The sequence below is a fragment of the Micromys minutus genome, assembly GCF_963924665.1.
Source record: "Micromys minutus genome assembly, chromosome: 32".
NCBI lineage: Eukaryota > Metazoa > Chordata > Mammalia > Rodentia > Muridae > Micromys > Micromys minutus.
The window spans coordinates 17,418,190-17,432,030 of NC_137967.1; the positions used below are offsets into that span (position 1 = coordinate 17,418,190).

General features: G+C 41.5%; 1 pseudogene across 1 annotated transcript; it reads left to right on the forward strand.

Annotated features, from left to right (window-relative positions):
- The first annotated feature begins 773 nt into the window (after positions 1 to 773).
- LOC308413623 (cytochrome P450 2B1-like) lies at positions 774 to 12,795 on the forward strand (annotated as a pseudogene). The gene is made up of 9 exons: positions 774 to 792; positions 1,933 to 2,123; positions 2,272 to 2,421; positions 3,696 to 3,856; positions 5,641 to 5,814; positions 6,260 to 6,401; positions 8,385 to 8,572; positions 8,741 to 8,881; positions 12,615 to 12,795. The product of its transcript is annotated as a cytochrome P450 2B1-like (transcript).
- Positions 12,796 to 13,841: the final 1,046 nt, after the last annotated feature.

Sequence of the window (13,841 nt, forward strand, 5' to 3'; positions counted from 1 at the left end):
CATCCCTGCATTCCAGGCATGAAGCCTACTTGATCATGGTGAATGATCCTTTTGATGTGCTTTTGGATTCAGTTTGCAAGGATTTTGATGAGTATTTTTGCATCAATGTTCATAAGTGAGATTGTTCTGAAGTTCTCTTTCCTTGTAGGGTCTTTATGTGGTTTAGGAACGAGGGTTATTGTGGCCTGGAAAAATGAGTTCGGTAGTGTTCCATCTGACTCTATTTTGTGGAATAGTTTGGAGAGTATTGGTATTAGGTCGTCAATAAATGTCTGATAGAATTCTCCACTGAACCCATCTGGACCTGGGGTTTTTTGGTTGGGAGGCTTTTGATGACTGCTTCTATTTCTGTAGGTATTATGGGATTATTTATTTGGTTTACCTGGTCCTGCTTGGTTTAACATTAGTATCAGGTATCTGTCTAGGAATTTATCTATTTCCTCCAGATTTTCCAGCTTTGTTGAGTATAGGTTTTTGTAGTAGGATCTGATGATTTCTTGAATTTCCTCAGTTTCAGTTTTTATGGCTCCACTTTCCTTTCTGATTTTGTTAATTTGGATACTCTCTCTTTGCCCTCTAGTTAGTCTGGCTAAGGGTTTATCAATCTTGTTAATTTTCTCAAAGAACCAGCTCTTGGTTTTGTTGATTCTTTGAATGGTTCTTTTTGTTTCTATTTGGTCAATTTCTGCTGAGTTTGATTATTTCTTGCTGTCTACTTTTCTTGGGTGTACCATTAAGTTTCTATTAGCTTCCTGGAATGTAAAGTGGTCTAGATGTTAGAAGAGGATGAAGGTTGGTTATTTATAAACATGCACCATTCTATTCAATGGCTTTCAGCACTGGAATGTTTTGATATTTCTGGGACCAATTCCCTGGGGATGGCAAGAAATGGGTATACTACCTTGTAGTTTCCCACCTGTATTTCTGTCAAAATGATTGACAGTTCAGAACACCACTAGGTGTCATCCATTTCCCCTCCCAAGTAACCCTGTGAAATGGTCAGTGCCATTCTCTTTAACTATTGTCAGATTATGTTGAAGCTGGGTCACAGGAAGAATCAATGGTTCTTAAATGAGATGCTACAAACTGCTGGCCAGCTGAAGGGCATGGTCAGAGATCTGTATGTATGTAACTATCTATCTATCTGTCTGTCTGTCTGTATGTCATCTATCTATTTCTGTCTCTGTCTCTGTCTCTGTCTTCATCTACATCTACATACATACATACATATAAAAGATAGGGTCACCTGTGACCCAGGTTTTCTTCAAATCGATGTGTAGCCAAAGATATTATTGATTCCCTGGCCTCTACTTCCCAAGTGCCAGAATTTTAAGCACATGTTACCTTTACTTTCTTAGTCAGGTTTTATATCCCTGCACAAAATATCACGACCAAAAAGCAAGTTGGGGAGGAAAGAGTTTATTCAGCCTACACTTCCACATTGCTGTTTATCACCAATGAAAATCAGGATGGAACTCAAGTAGATCAGGAAGCAGGAACTAAGGCAGTTAATGGAAGGATGTTACTGGCTTGCTTCCCTTGGCTTGCTCAGCTTGTTATCTTATAGAACCCAGGTCTACCAGCCCAGGGATGGCACCACCCACAATATCCTGGGCCCTCCCCCTTGATCACTGGTTGTGAAAATGTCTTAGAGCTGGATATCATGGAGGTATTTTCTCAACTGAGGCTTCTTTCTCTGTGATAACTTCAGCTTGTGTCAAGTTGACACAAAATCAGCCAGTATAACACCCCTATTCTACAGTAGACTGGTCCATTGATTAGGACACTTTATTAACCAATATAGACCTAGTGGTGAAATGACCCTTCAACTCTTAGATCATCAGAAGGGGAAGGGTGGCCAGAGGAAGAGATACCCATTTATCAATTTGTATCTAAATGTTTTAACAGTTTAACAATGTCTGTACTGACTAGCTGAAAATAGTGCCTTTATGGTTTGGCAGATTCAAGAAAAATATGGAGGTGTGTTTACAGTACACCTGGGACCAAGGCCTGTTGTCATTTTGTGTGGGACAGAGACCATGAAGAAGCTCTGGTTGACCAAGCTGAGGCTTTCTCTGGCTGGGGAATAATTGCTGTGATTCAGTCAACACTACAGGACTATGGTGAGATAGTCCTATAAGACAGGGTGGAGAAGAGACTATGGCCCTGGAAGGGGAATTTGAGAGGTGGGACCTGAGCTGTAGGGAAAAACTCAGGATTCTCTGAACTTTGAAAGTAACCCACCTAGTCATGTTTCCCCTACCTTCTTAGGTGTGGTCTTTGCTAATGGGGAACATTGGAAGACCGTGTGGCAATTCTCTCTGGCCACTATGAGAGACTTTGGGATGGGAAAATGAAGTGTGGAGGAGCGGATAAAAGAGGAGGCCCAATGTTTGATGGAGGAACTGAAGAAATATGAGGGTGAGTCTTGGAGAAAGGGCATAAATAAGACATGAATGAAGTCACAACCAAGAGAGATACACACACAATGGTAGAAGCACACACAAACACACACATAGCATGTTGGGATGATGAGATATGAATAGAGGTTGAGGGGGGAGAGAAAAAAAAGGGGCAGAGAAAAATGTGAGATCTATTGTGTCCAAAATAACTCAAAACATGTCTTTAACCTGGTGGTCACTTCTCTTCAGAAAAACCCATCTTTGAATCAATTTTATCTGCTAGTTGGGTATGATTGGTACACACTTGTCATCTCAGAACTCAGAAGGCTGAGTCATGATGATTATGAGTTCAAGGCCAGTCCTCTGCACATTGTGAGGTCCTGTCTTATACTGTGACTGTAAATGAGTTGGAGTGCATCCAGTTCCATATGTAGTGGTCATGGTGGGGTATAGCTGTAATCCCAGCAGTCCAGAGGTGGAGGCAGAATGCTGAGATTTTCAAGGTCATCTTCTATCACATAAAGTGTTCAAGACCACTTTGGCTTTATTGCTGTCATGTAGTATTCTTCAAACAATGGTCAAAGGCACATGCAGAGGTTAGGCAAATGAAAGTAAAGAAAGCAGAAAAACTGCAGACCAGATCAAAGCAGGAACTCTGGTTTCTCCTTGTGATTGTGCTGATGAGTATCCATGAGCACAATGGCTCTTGGGTGTTTAGTTTGGTAGAAATCAGAAGTATGTCTGGGTGCATCAAGATTCGTTCTAATAAGGGCATCCTGGTGACCAAGACCTTTGTTGCAGTTTTCTTTCTTTCTTTCTTTCTTTCTTTCTTTCTTTCTTTCTTTCTTTCTTTCTTCTTTTATTTAGTTCTTTCTTTTGTTCCTTCATTGTTTCTTTGATTTTTCTGTCTTAATTTAATTTTTTCTTATTCACTTTATATCCTGCTCATTGCCAGCTCAGCGTCACCTCCTCCTACAATCCTTTCCCATCCCTTTCCCATGAGTCCCAGAACCCTCATCCCAGTTATGATTAGTTGAGCTCTTTAGTGAAGTTAGCTTCCTTGCCTGTGTATATGAATAGCATCACATCTTCTGTATAGCACCGAGGGAAGTTAAATGAAATGATACATGTGTCACTGAGCACAGGGCCTACCACATCATATGTGCCAATGGGGCAGTAGGCGTTTCAATTCTCTGAGTAGTAAAAGAGGCAATCTCACAGTAATGGATCTGAAATGAAATGTTCCTCAGGTCCTTGGCCCCATGGCTCATGCCTTGTCTCCTTATCCCCCAGGAGGCCCACTAGACCCTACCTTCCACTTCCAGTGCATCACGGCCAACATCATCTGCTCTATTGTCTTTGGAGAGCACTTTAACTACACAGACCACTAGTTCTTGCACCTGCTTGACTTGTTGTATCAGACGCTGTCACTTATCAGCTTATTCTCCAGCCAGGTTAGTCCATGTAAAGAGAGGAGCATCTAGGGTAGAGGGATTAAGAGGCTTCTTTGTAGGTAAGGGAGGGAGTGTCAGATCTGGCAGAAGGACTAAGAGACATGGAGAGGCTGAGAGGAGGCATGACAGGTGTTTTAGTTAGGGTTTTACTGTTGTGAACAGATACCATGACTAAGGTAACAACTTATAAAAAACAACATTTAATTATTGCTGGCTTACAGGATCAGAGGCTCAATACAGTATTATCAAGGTAAGAGCATGGCAGCATCCAGGCAGACATGGTGCAGGAGGAAGTGAGAGTACTACATCTTTATTTAAGGAAGCCAGGAACAGACTGAGCATCCTATGGCATCTAGGAAGAGGGTCTCCAAGTCCACCCTCAGAGTGACACAATTCCTCCAACAAGGCCACATCTTCCAATAGTACCACTTCCTGGGTCAAGCATATGAAAATCATCACAGTAATTACAGGAGTAAATGGTGAACAGGACAGAGATACCTGAATGTGGAAATACAGAGCCATAAACATACATATAAACTGATGTCGATGTCATGAGTAATGCACCCATAACCTAGAGGGTAAAGGACTTGTTTTCCATGCATGAAGCCCAGCACTCTGTATCCTGGCTGAGGTGGTACAGAACACATACAATTCCAGCACATAGAAGCAGGGAGAATAGAAATTTAGTGTGATTCTTGGCTGCATGTTGAGTTTGAGGCTAGTCTGACACACAAGAGACCCAGTGTTTATAAATTAAATTAAAACAAATAAAGAAAATTTAGCAAAGAGGATTAGGAGAGAGAGAGAGAGAGGAAGAGAGGGAAAGAGAGAGAGAGAGAGAGAGAGAGAGAGAGAGAGAGAGAGAGAGAGAGAGAGAGAGAAGGAGAAGAGGGAAGGAAAAGAGAGATACAGAGAATTCAAGACAAAGGTTAGAGACGGATTTAGAGACAACTCCAAAGCATGTATGTATATAGTGTACATATTTTAGAACTCTCTGTGTGTCTTTTTGTGTGCCTGTGTGTGTGCACATCACCCTATTTCTGTGTATTTGTTTTGTGTGTTTCTTCATGAAATATATAGACCTAGTCAAAAGTTTAGTGGTCTTTTTGGAATCAGAAGAGGACACACCCAGATACCAAGTTCTTGGATAGAGGAAATTTATTCCCTGGCAGTGGCAAGCAGGAAGGGAGCCACAAAGACAGACAGGAAGATCAAGAAATTTCTGAGTCAGTGATGGACCTTGGGGACCAGTTTTAGAAATATTATCTAATGTTTTAACAAGGGAAAAAGCATCAAAGATATAACCTCTTGGCACCATATTTGCCGTACTTGGGCCTATGAGAACCTGTCACCTAGAAGCATGTGGTAGTGAGATTGGGCTCCATAGATTAGTATATTTACATACTTGGACCATAGTTGAAGAGCTCTTAAAAATATTTGGACTTGTGTCCTTGTTGAAAGAACTGTGTTGCTAGGGATGTGCTTTGAGGCTTCAGAAGCTTGTGCACAGTGCATTGGTCAGTGTTGTTCTTCCTGCCTGTGTATTAGGATATTATATCTCAGCACCGTGCCTACCTGCCTACTGTGTGCTTCTTGTCATGATGATAAGATACTGAAGCAGCTCTCTGAAACAGTAGACAAGTCCCCACTTAAATGTTCTTTTGTACGAGTTACCTTGTTTGTGGTGCCTCTCACAGCATTAGAATAGTGATTAAGATAGTAAACTGACAACTTCTTGAGACTCAATAGATCCAGGTGCCCTCCTGGGCCCTTCTTTCTTACAGGTGTTTGAGGTCTTCTCTGGATTCCTGAAGTACTTTCCTGGCACCCACAAACAAATCTCCAAAAACATACAAGAAATCCTCAGTTTCATTGGCCATCATGTGGAGCAGCACAGGGCCACCTTAGATCCCAATGCTCCATGAGATTTCATAGATACCTACCTTCTCAGAATGGAGGTTAGTCCTGCATGGATGAGAGGGGGGTAGGTGAGAGTGAATGAAGGACAGGGATGGTATCAGAGGTGAAAGGAAGAGAGAGAGAGGATGGTGAGGAGAAGTAGAAATGGAGTGAAGGAGAAGCAGAACATTTGGAATAAAACAAAAAAATAAGGAAAAAATGACAGAGGGAAAGATTGAAAAGGTATGGCTAGAAAGAAACATAAGGATGGTGCAAAGAGAAGAAAGAACACAGAGGAAGGAGCCTAGGAGATAAAGCATAAGCCACAACATAGCAAATAGAGATGGAAGACAGAAGAAACAAAAGGGCATCATCTAGGGCCTAGTAATGTTCAGAGGTCCATTTTGTCTGAGACTCACAAACAGAAAGACTACGCCAAGAGATGTGTGTACACCTCCTTGCACAGGCCCCGTCCTAACTGTTCCCTCTTCCATCTGAAATCAGGAGAAAACCAATGACCACATGGAGTTCCATCACCAGAACCTCACGTTGTCTGTGCTCTCTCTCTTCTTTGCTGGCACTGAGACCACCAGCACCACACTCTGCTATGGCTTCCTGCTCATGCTCAAGTACCCCCATGTCGCAGGTAGGCTATGAAAGGACAGTTGCAAGAACTTCAACCTCCTCTTGGCTGCATAAGTTTGTTGTGTATGGTTGAGACATAAACCCCTCCATCTGGAACTCAGAAGGTTTTGCTCTACTTGCAAGCCAAGGCAGTGCTTTGGTGGTGTATGAATAAATAATCAGCTGACCTGTAACCATCCATGTATCTACCCATCTAACATCCATCCATCCATCCATCCATTCATCCATCCATCCATTCATCCATCCATCCATCTATCTATACCTACTTCCTTCCTTCTCTGCTTGCCTTACCTCCATCCTTCCATACATTCATGCTTCTTTCTATCCATTCACGTCTTCATCTGTTTACTCATTCTCTGCATTTTCTCACCCACCTATTATCTACATATCTTTTTTCCATGTGTCCATTTTTAAATTGATTAAAATCATTGGTTATAAGTAGAAAATATACTTATGTTGGACTCGGTTCATTCCCACACTGTCTGAAGGATTGCAATCTCACACTACTGATCTGAGGGAACGCAGCTTCTGCCATTTTCAAGCTGGCACGAAGGAGTTCAAGCTGGGAATCTTGGGAACAAGTCTCAGTGGGGTGCTGATGATGACCTGAGAACTCTGGCAGGTCAGTGCTCAGCGGGGTACTGAGATTAAAGCCTGAACACTGGGGTGTGTTAACCATGGCCTGGCTCTCAGACAAAGGTAGAGCTTCAATAGGGTTCCTGAATAGAGCATTCACTGAGGACAAAAGAAGCCAAGACCTAGGAGGAGATTTCAACTCGTGTGCCTTTATTTCGAGTGCTTCTCTCCTTTGTTCTGTCCTTTTTAAACATCTTGGGATCCAACCACCCATTTCCCATTCATTGTCCCCCGAGATTGGCCATAGTTGTTTTTCTAGGGCTACATGTGTGTGCAGGGGTGGGACTTAGGGAGTGGCTGATCTGGCTATAGTCTATGTCACCTTCCCCTGTGGAGGTGGGAATTGGGGTGTGGTTAGAGCTTTGTACAGCTGCCCCACTGTGGTGTTTGGCATTCCTACTGTGGTGGCATTAAGGTAGAGTGGGTTTACAATGCAGGAGTTCAGAAAGCACCTATTATGTCATAATTACATTCATAATCATTCTCAGGGATTAACTAATTCCATCTGGTTTGTGGCCCCAGCACTGCCTGACTGCCCCACATACTTACAGGTTTTAGTGGGCTCATTTGCATCACTCGTCAATCTTTCCTTTTATTAACTGAGTCGTCCATTCCTTGCATGTAAAAATTTTAAAACAACTTGATGCTACTGTGAACATGGCTGCCACAGATCATCCAAGGACATAGTTCCAGGTCCTCAGCCTGGATTTAAAATTCTATTTTAATTTGATGTGCATTGATGTTTTGCCTGTGTATGTCCTGGTGAAGATGTGGGATTTCCTGTACTAGAAATTACAATGTGAGCTGCAGGTGGGTGCAGTGAATTGAATATGAGTTCTTTTTTAGAACAGTCAGTGTCTTTAATATCCAGCCTCCTAGGCTTTATATATAAATTCTATATAAAGAGGTGTGTGTGTGTGTGTGTGTGTGTGTGTGTGTGTGTGTGTGTGCATGTGCATGCATGTGTGTGTTTGTGTGCATCTGTGTCTGTGTTTGAAGATGTGTACATGTAGGAATACAATTGATAACATTTATTACAATGTTGCTTTTTATCCCTCCAGCCCTCACTGTATATTGACTGTTGAAATGGCCCTTTGCTGAGGTTTCTCTTTTCTCCCTTTAACAAGCAAGGCTTGTTGAAAAGAGACTCTAATCTGCTCTAATCATGAATGGAGAGATAGGTCCTTGAGAGAAGCACAGGTGTGGGCACCCAAGAGGGCACCGTGTCTTTCTCAGCAGAATCTCCTTCTTTGGAACTGCTCCTGGGTTGTTGGATCCCAGAAAACAGGGTCTCTGTGTATCACCTCCAAGAAGAGGGCACTGTCTATTGTCTCCCCTTTCTGTGCAGAAAGAGTTCAAAAGGAGATTGATCAGGTCATCGGCTCACACCGGCTACCAGTCCTTGACAACTGCATGAAAATGCCATACACTGAGGCAGTCATCCATGAGATTCAGAGATTTTCAGATCTTGTCCCAGTTGGACTGCCACACAAAGTCACTAAAGACACCATGTTCTGAGGCTACTTGCTCCTCAAGGTGAGAGAAGTTGTGAATCCTCATCGCTACTCCATGAACATACTCCTCTCTCCTAATCAACAACCTCATCCTTTCTGTGGTTTTCCAGTACTGTGTTTCTTAGGGACTGGCTGTTTTGCATATGGGAGTCAGCATATATTAACACCTATGTCTCATAATTTCTCCTAGGACACTAAGGTGTACCCCATCCTGAATTCAGCTCTCCATGACCCACGGTACTTTGAAAAACCAGACACCTTCAATCCTGAGCACTTCCTGGATGCCAATGGGGCACTGAAGAAGAGTGAGCTTTTCTGCCCTTCTCTGCAGGTGAGACGGACCTGTGATTCCTTTTCCAGACACCAGAAGGCACTCCCACATTCTGGTACACAAACAGCAATAAGTTACCTCTTTACTGAGTCTATCCTAATTGCCTTTCCTAATTGATTCCATTCAGACTGACATAAGTCCCATGGGGGAGTCTTGAACTGAAGGAGCACCCTGGTTAGGAGAACTTTGGAGAAGTATTTAAAAAGTCTCTAAACCTGAGAAAATTCAGTTTCTTGGTTTTGGTGTTGTTATTGCTGTTTGTTTGTTTGTTTGTTTTGTTTTGTTTTGTAAAAGTTAGTGGAAGCCCTTCCAAAAAACTGAAAACATTTGTCTTTAATCATAATTAAATGCTGGACAAAAGAGAATCTTTACAGAGAACGAAATGAGCTCATTGTAATGGAGGGCCTCCACCACTGTTTCTGAAATAATGAGCAGGTTAATAGAGGAGATGGTGCACGGAGTATTCCATTGTCAGCTAGACATCCTTAAAGCCATCCAGTAGTTTCTATACAAAGTCCTAAAAGTAACAGACATGGATTCTTTGCATTAGGAACTGTAATGACCAAAATATTCTTTTTAGTTGGATCAAAGCCACCAATTCTGTCCCCAGACTTTTCTTTTTTCCTTTCCTCCTTCACTTCCTTCCTTGCTTCTTTCTTTCTTTCTTTCTTTCATATTATTGCAAATAGATTCTTCTCTCACACAATATGTCCTTGTAACAGTTTATCTCCCTCTAATCCTCCCAGTTCTCCCCAACTCCTCTCCCAACTGTAGCCACTGATTATATAAAAAAAACAGGCTTCTTAGAGATAAAAACAACCCCTAATGAAATAATATATAATATCCTAAAACAAAACATATCACATTAAAGTTGGACAAGGCAAACCAACAGATGAAAAAGAGCCCAAGAGAATGAACAAGAATCAGAGACACACTCACTCACACAGTAATTCACAGAAAGACTCTGGTGCAGACTTGGACAGTCCCTGTGCATGATCTATTAGTCTGTGAGGGTTTTGAGGGACAACCCTGTTTAGATTTGTGTGTTCCAAGTCCTCTTTATGAGTAATGTCTGGTTGTGGGTCTCGGTATTTGTTCCCATCTGCTGAAGAAGGATGTCTCCCTGATGGTGGCTGAATAAGGCAACAAACTATGAGCATAGGGAAATTCCTTTAAGATTTACTTTAGTATGACTCTTTTTTACCTGTAGTATTTGTCTTTGTCCTATGTCTCTGGACTACCTAGTCATTGGTTCTGTTCATCAAACCAGACCTTGGATGGCTACCCTCACAAGCTTTGTGCCACCATTGCACCCCAGAACATTTTGTAGGCAGGACAGCACTGTATATCAAAGATATCATGGCTTGGTTGGCATGCACATTTCTCATTCAGTAATCTGTAGAGTACCTTCTATATCAAAGACACTAGAACAGGAGGTTGAAAGTTCTATGTAGGCTCCAGCTTGACCTCTTCATATTTGATGAATTTTGTGAGTGTTATCTTCATCAATGTGGCCTTGCTGTTGTTGGAGAAAAATCTGTTATGTAGTCAGTAACATTGATTGTTTGGGGATTTCTACAAGACCATGTTGGTTGACAACTCAGTTGGTGTAACCCAGTCCTGTTACTAAAAGCTTCATTAAGTGACAGAAGTGGGCTATTTGGGACTATTTTTCGATTTATTTGGAGTCTTCATTAGGACTGTCTTCATATATCTTAGGAAGTTTCCATTGCGCTATGCTTCCCTAACACCCCTCAAATGCCCCCGAATATCTAGATGACTTTCCTCACACTTTATCCCTCAAACCCTCTTTCCTCTCCACATGATTCTCCTATTCATGACTCCCCTGCTGCCCCTAGGTCACCCAGGTAACGTATTCTAATTTTTTTCTTCCAGAAAGATTCATGCTTCCCTCCAAGTCATTTTGTCTATATATAACATTTTTTAGTTTTATGAATTGTAGCATGGTAATCATTTATTTAATGGCAAATATCCACATATAAGGGAGTACATTCTATATTTGTCTTTCTGTGTCTCAGTTACCACACTCAGGATGATTGTTTACTAATTCCAACTATTTGCTGCACATTTCGTGATATTAATTTAAAATAGTTGAATAAAGGTGCCACGTGTATTTTATTTATTCTTCTGTTGAGGAACATGTATGTCGTTTTCAGTTCTGGCTATTTTTGAACAGAGCAGCAGCAAACATGGTTGGTGTAGTGTCCTTGTGACAGGATGAAGCATCCTTTGGGTATAAGCTCAATAGTGACATAGCTGGATCTTGCAGTAAATAAATTTCCAACTTTTACAGGAACTGCCTCACTGATTTTCATAATGGCTATACAAGTTTGTACTCCCACCAGCAATGGAGGAGTGTAGCTGTCCTTTGCTAATTTGTGGGTTCTTTCTTCTTCCTCTCTTCTTCACCTCCTTCCTACCCTTTAATTATCAAACAATTAATAAGAGGGAAGGAAGGTTAAATAGGTAGCAAAAGAGATACCTTAGCACAGTTAAAAGATGGAAAGGAAGCAATACTGTCACTAAATTACTTCTGGCTGCTTTGGAGCACTGAGATCCTTGGAATGAGTTTGGTCTAACCTGTCAGAATGTGTAGTTTCTTCATGTTGCTGTTTCTGTTTTACAACTGAGTGATTAACAAGCTGAAACCAACAACAACCAACAACCCACCAAAAATCCATCAACAAACCACCAACGAATCAACAACTGACCCCACATCTTGGTAGATTTACCATTTATATAACCACTGAAATGTCCTTAACATCCTAGACATCACACACTCACAGAAACTAGGTACAGATGCCACAATCATGCCTTTGCTAGAGCACAAGAAAATCACAGACATTGCCTGTGGACAATCTAAAGCCCAGAGAGGGACAGAGATGGAGATATAGAAGGAGGAAGAGGAGGAGGGGTAGAGAGAGGGAGACTGAGAGAGTTAGATCCATAAAATATGGCCAGATCACCAGATCCAGACATGGAGACATTGTGTTAAAACTGAGATAAGACATTAAGTTGTTCTGGAAAAATCTAGGTCAGTGTGTCAGTTCTAGGAGAACCAACTCCAAGAGGTATGCCATAAATTCTCAAGCTCATGTCAACTAAATTCTGGAAAAGAGATGCCCAGAATAATAGGGTACATTTCTAAATACTCCAACACAGGCACAATTTTTCTGTATCATGGAAGGCGTAGAAATTGCTAGGAAATTCCTCTTGTACCCATAGGGCCCAGGCAGTCAGTTGCTGATAAAGCATCGCTGAGATACAGGGCAGGCTGTGGTGCCTGTGCATAGGTTTTCAGGCTCGGATTGCTCTTATGATGCTCCATATTTGAGGTTACAAATCAGCAAGCGCTCCTCATTCCTCTGAGAACTCAGTTTGTACCGTCATGTGAACCTGCCCATTCTCAATTGTCTGAGCTCATGTTATCTACTTCCTAGCATGTGTGTCCAGGGGATTGAATTCATATCCCCAGGACTGGTGGCAGGCCCTTGCCCATGCTAAGACATCTCATTGGCTTATGCACCAATTCGTTCAGGTTTGGGAATCTCTTAACATTCTCAAAAGCATTCTCGTTTGAACAGTAGGTTGAGAGTCAAACTAATTGTTATTATTGCAATGAGCATATTTGACTAAATGGGATTAGGGATGGGGCAGTTCAGTTGTTGTATACTGGCCAGGGGCTCATGTGACTAACTTTCTCTGCCTATAGGAAAGCAAGTTTGTCTTGGTGAAGGCATTGCCTGCAATGAATTGTTCTTTTCTCCACTGCCATCCTCCAGAACTTCTCAGTGTCCAGCCATGTGGCTCCTAAGGACATTGACCTCACTCCCAAGAAGAGTGTCTTTGCCAAAATACCCCCAATGTACCATATTTGCTTCTTAGCTCGATGATTGGGCTGAGGCAGCCAGGTGTCTCCTCTTCTTTTGAGAATGGCTTCATCTTTGTGCCTCTGAGAGAGCAGCTGGGATCCAGACCAAAGGTCACTGCTCACATCCTTCCTCCTATTGTGGTTCTCCAAAGACTTAATGAATGCTCTTCTTCCCTGTGAATGGACTGGAGAAATAAATCAACTATCTTTCTTGAGCTGTAAACAGAGACTTCTGAAGGCCACATCTCATGCTGAGTCATTTTCACCTTCCTCACAACAGCCCAAGTCCATACTTATCAGCTTTCCACAGTCTGTGGTCTATGCTTATGTTCGCTGTATAAGGTTTGAATTCTATGTCTACAGACTTGCATAGTATGTATGGTTCAGGTAAACAGAATCACATACTGTGTGATCTTTGGTGTCTCATGCTTTTAATCATATAATATCATCTATGTTTCTTTATTCTATGAGCCACAGTCACGCTTTTTTGAGCCATGGGTTTTTCTCATGTTGTTTCTTAGAGTCCTCTTCCTGCATCTTCTGTCTTCGTAGAGGCCTTCTCAGCTCGTGTCTCTTGAGCCATATTTTTCTGAACATGGACCTCAGGTTTGTTTATGTTTCCCTCTAAATCTACCAAAAATCAAACTAATGCCTGTATTAATAAAGATTCTATAAAGGATAAGAACTGGCAAAAATCAATTAATCAACCAGGCTGTATGTTTGTATGCCTGCCCATCTGTCTATCTGTCTATCTACCTACCTATCTATCTATCTATCTATCTATCTATCTATCTATCATCTATCTATCATCTATCTATCTATCTATCTATCTATCTATCATCTATCTATCGATTACCAAGCATTTCTCTATCCACCATCTAGCTACTTAACATTCTATCTTCATATATTTGTCTATATATCATGTATGTATGTATGTATGTATGTATGTATGTATGTATGTATGATCTGTCTGTCTTTCTGTCATCTATCTATTGGATTTGTTAGAGTAGTTTAAATTCTGTTGTCAGATAGTATATCAATGACTGTTCCATTCTGGAAAGGCATCTC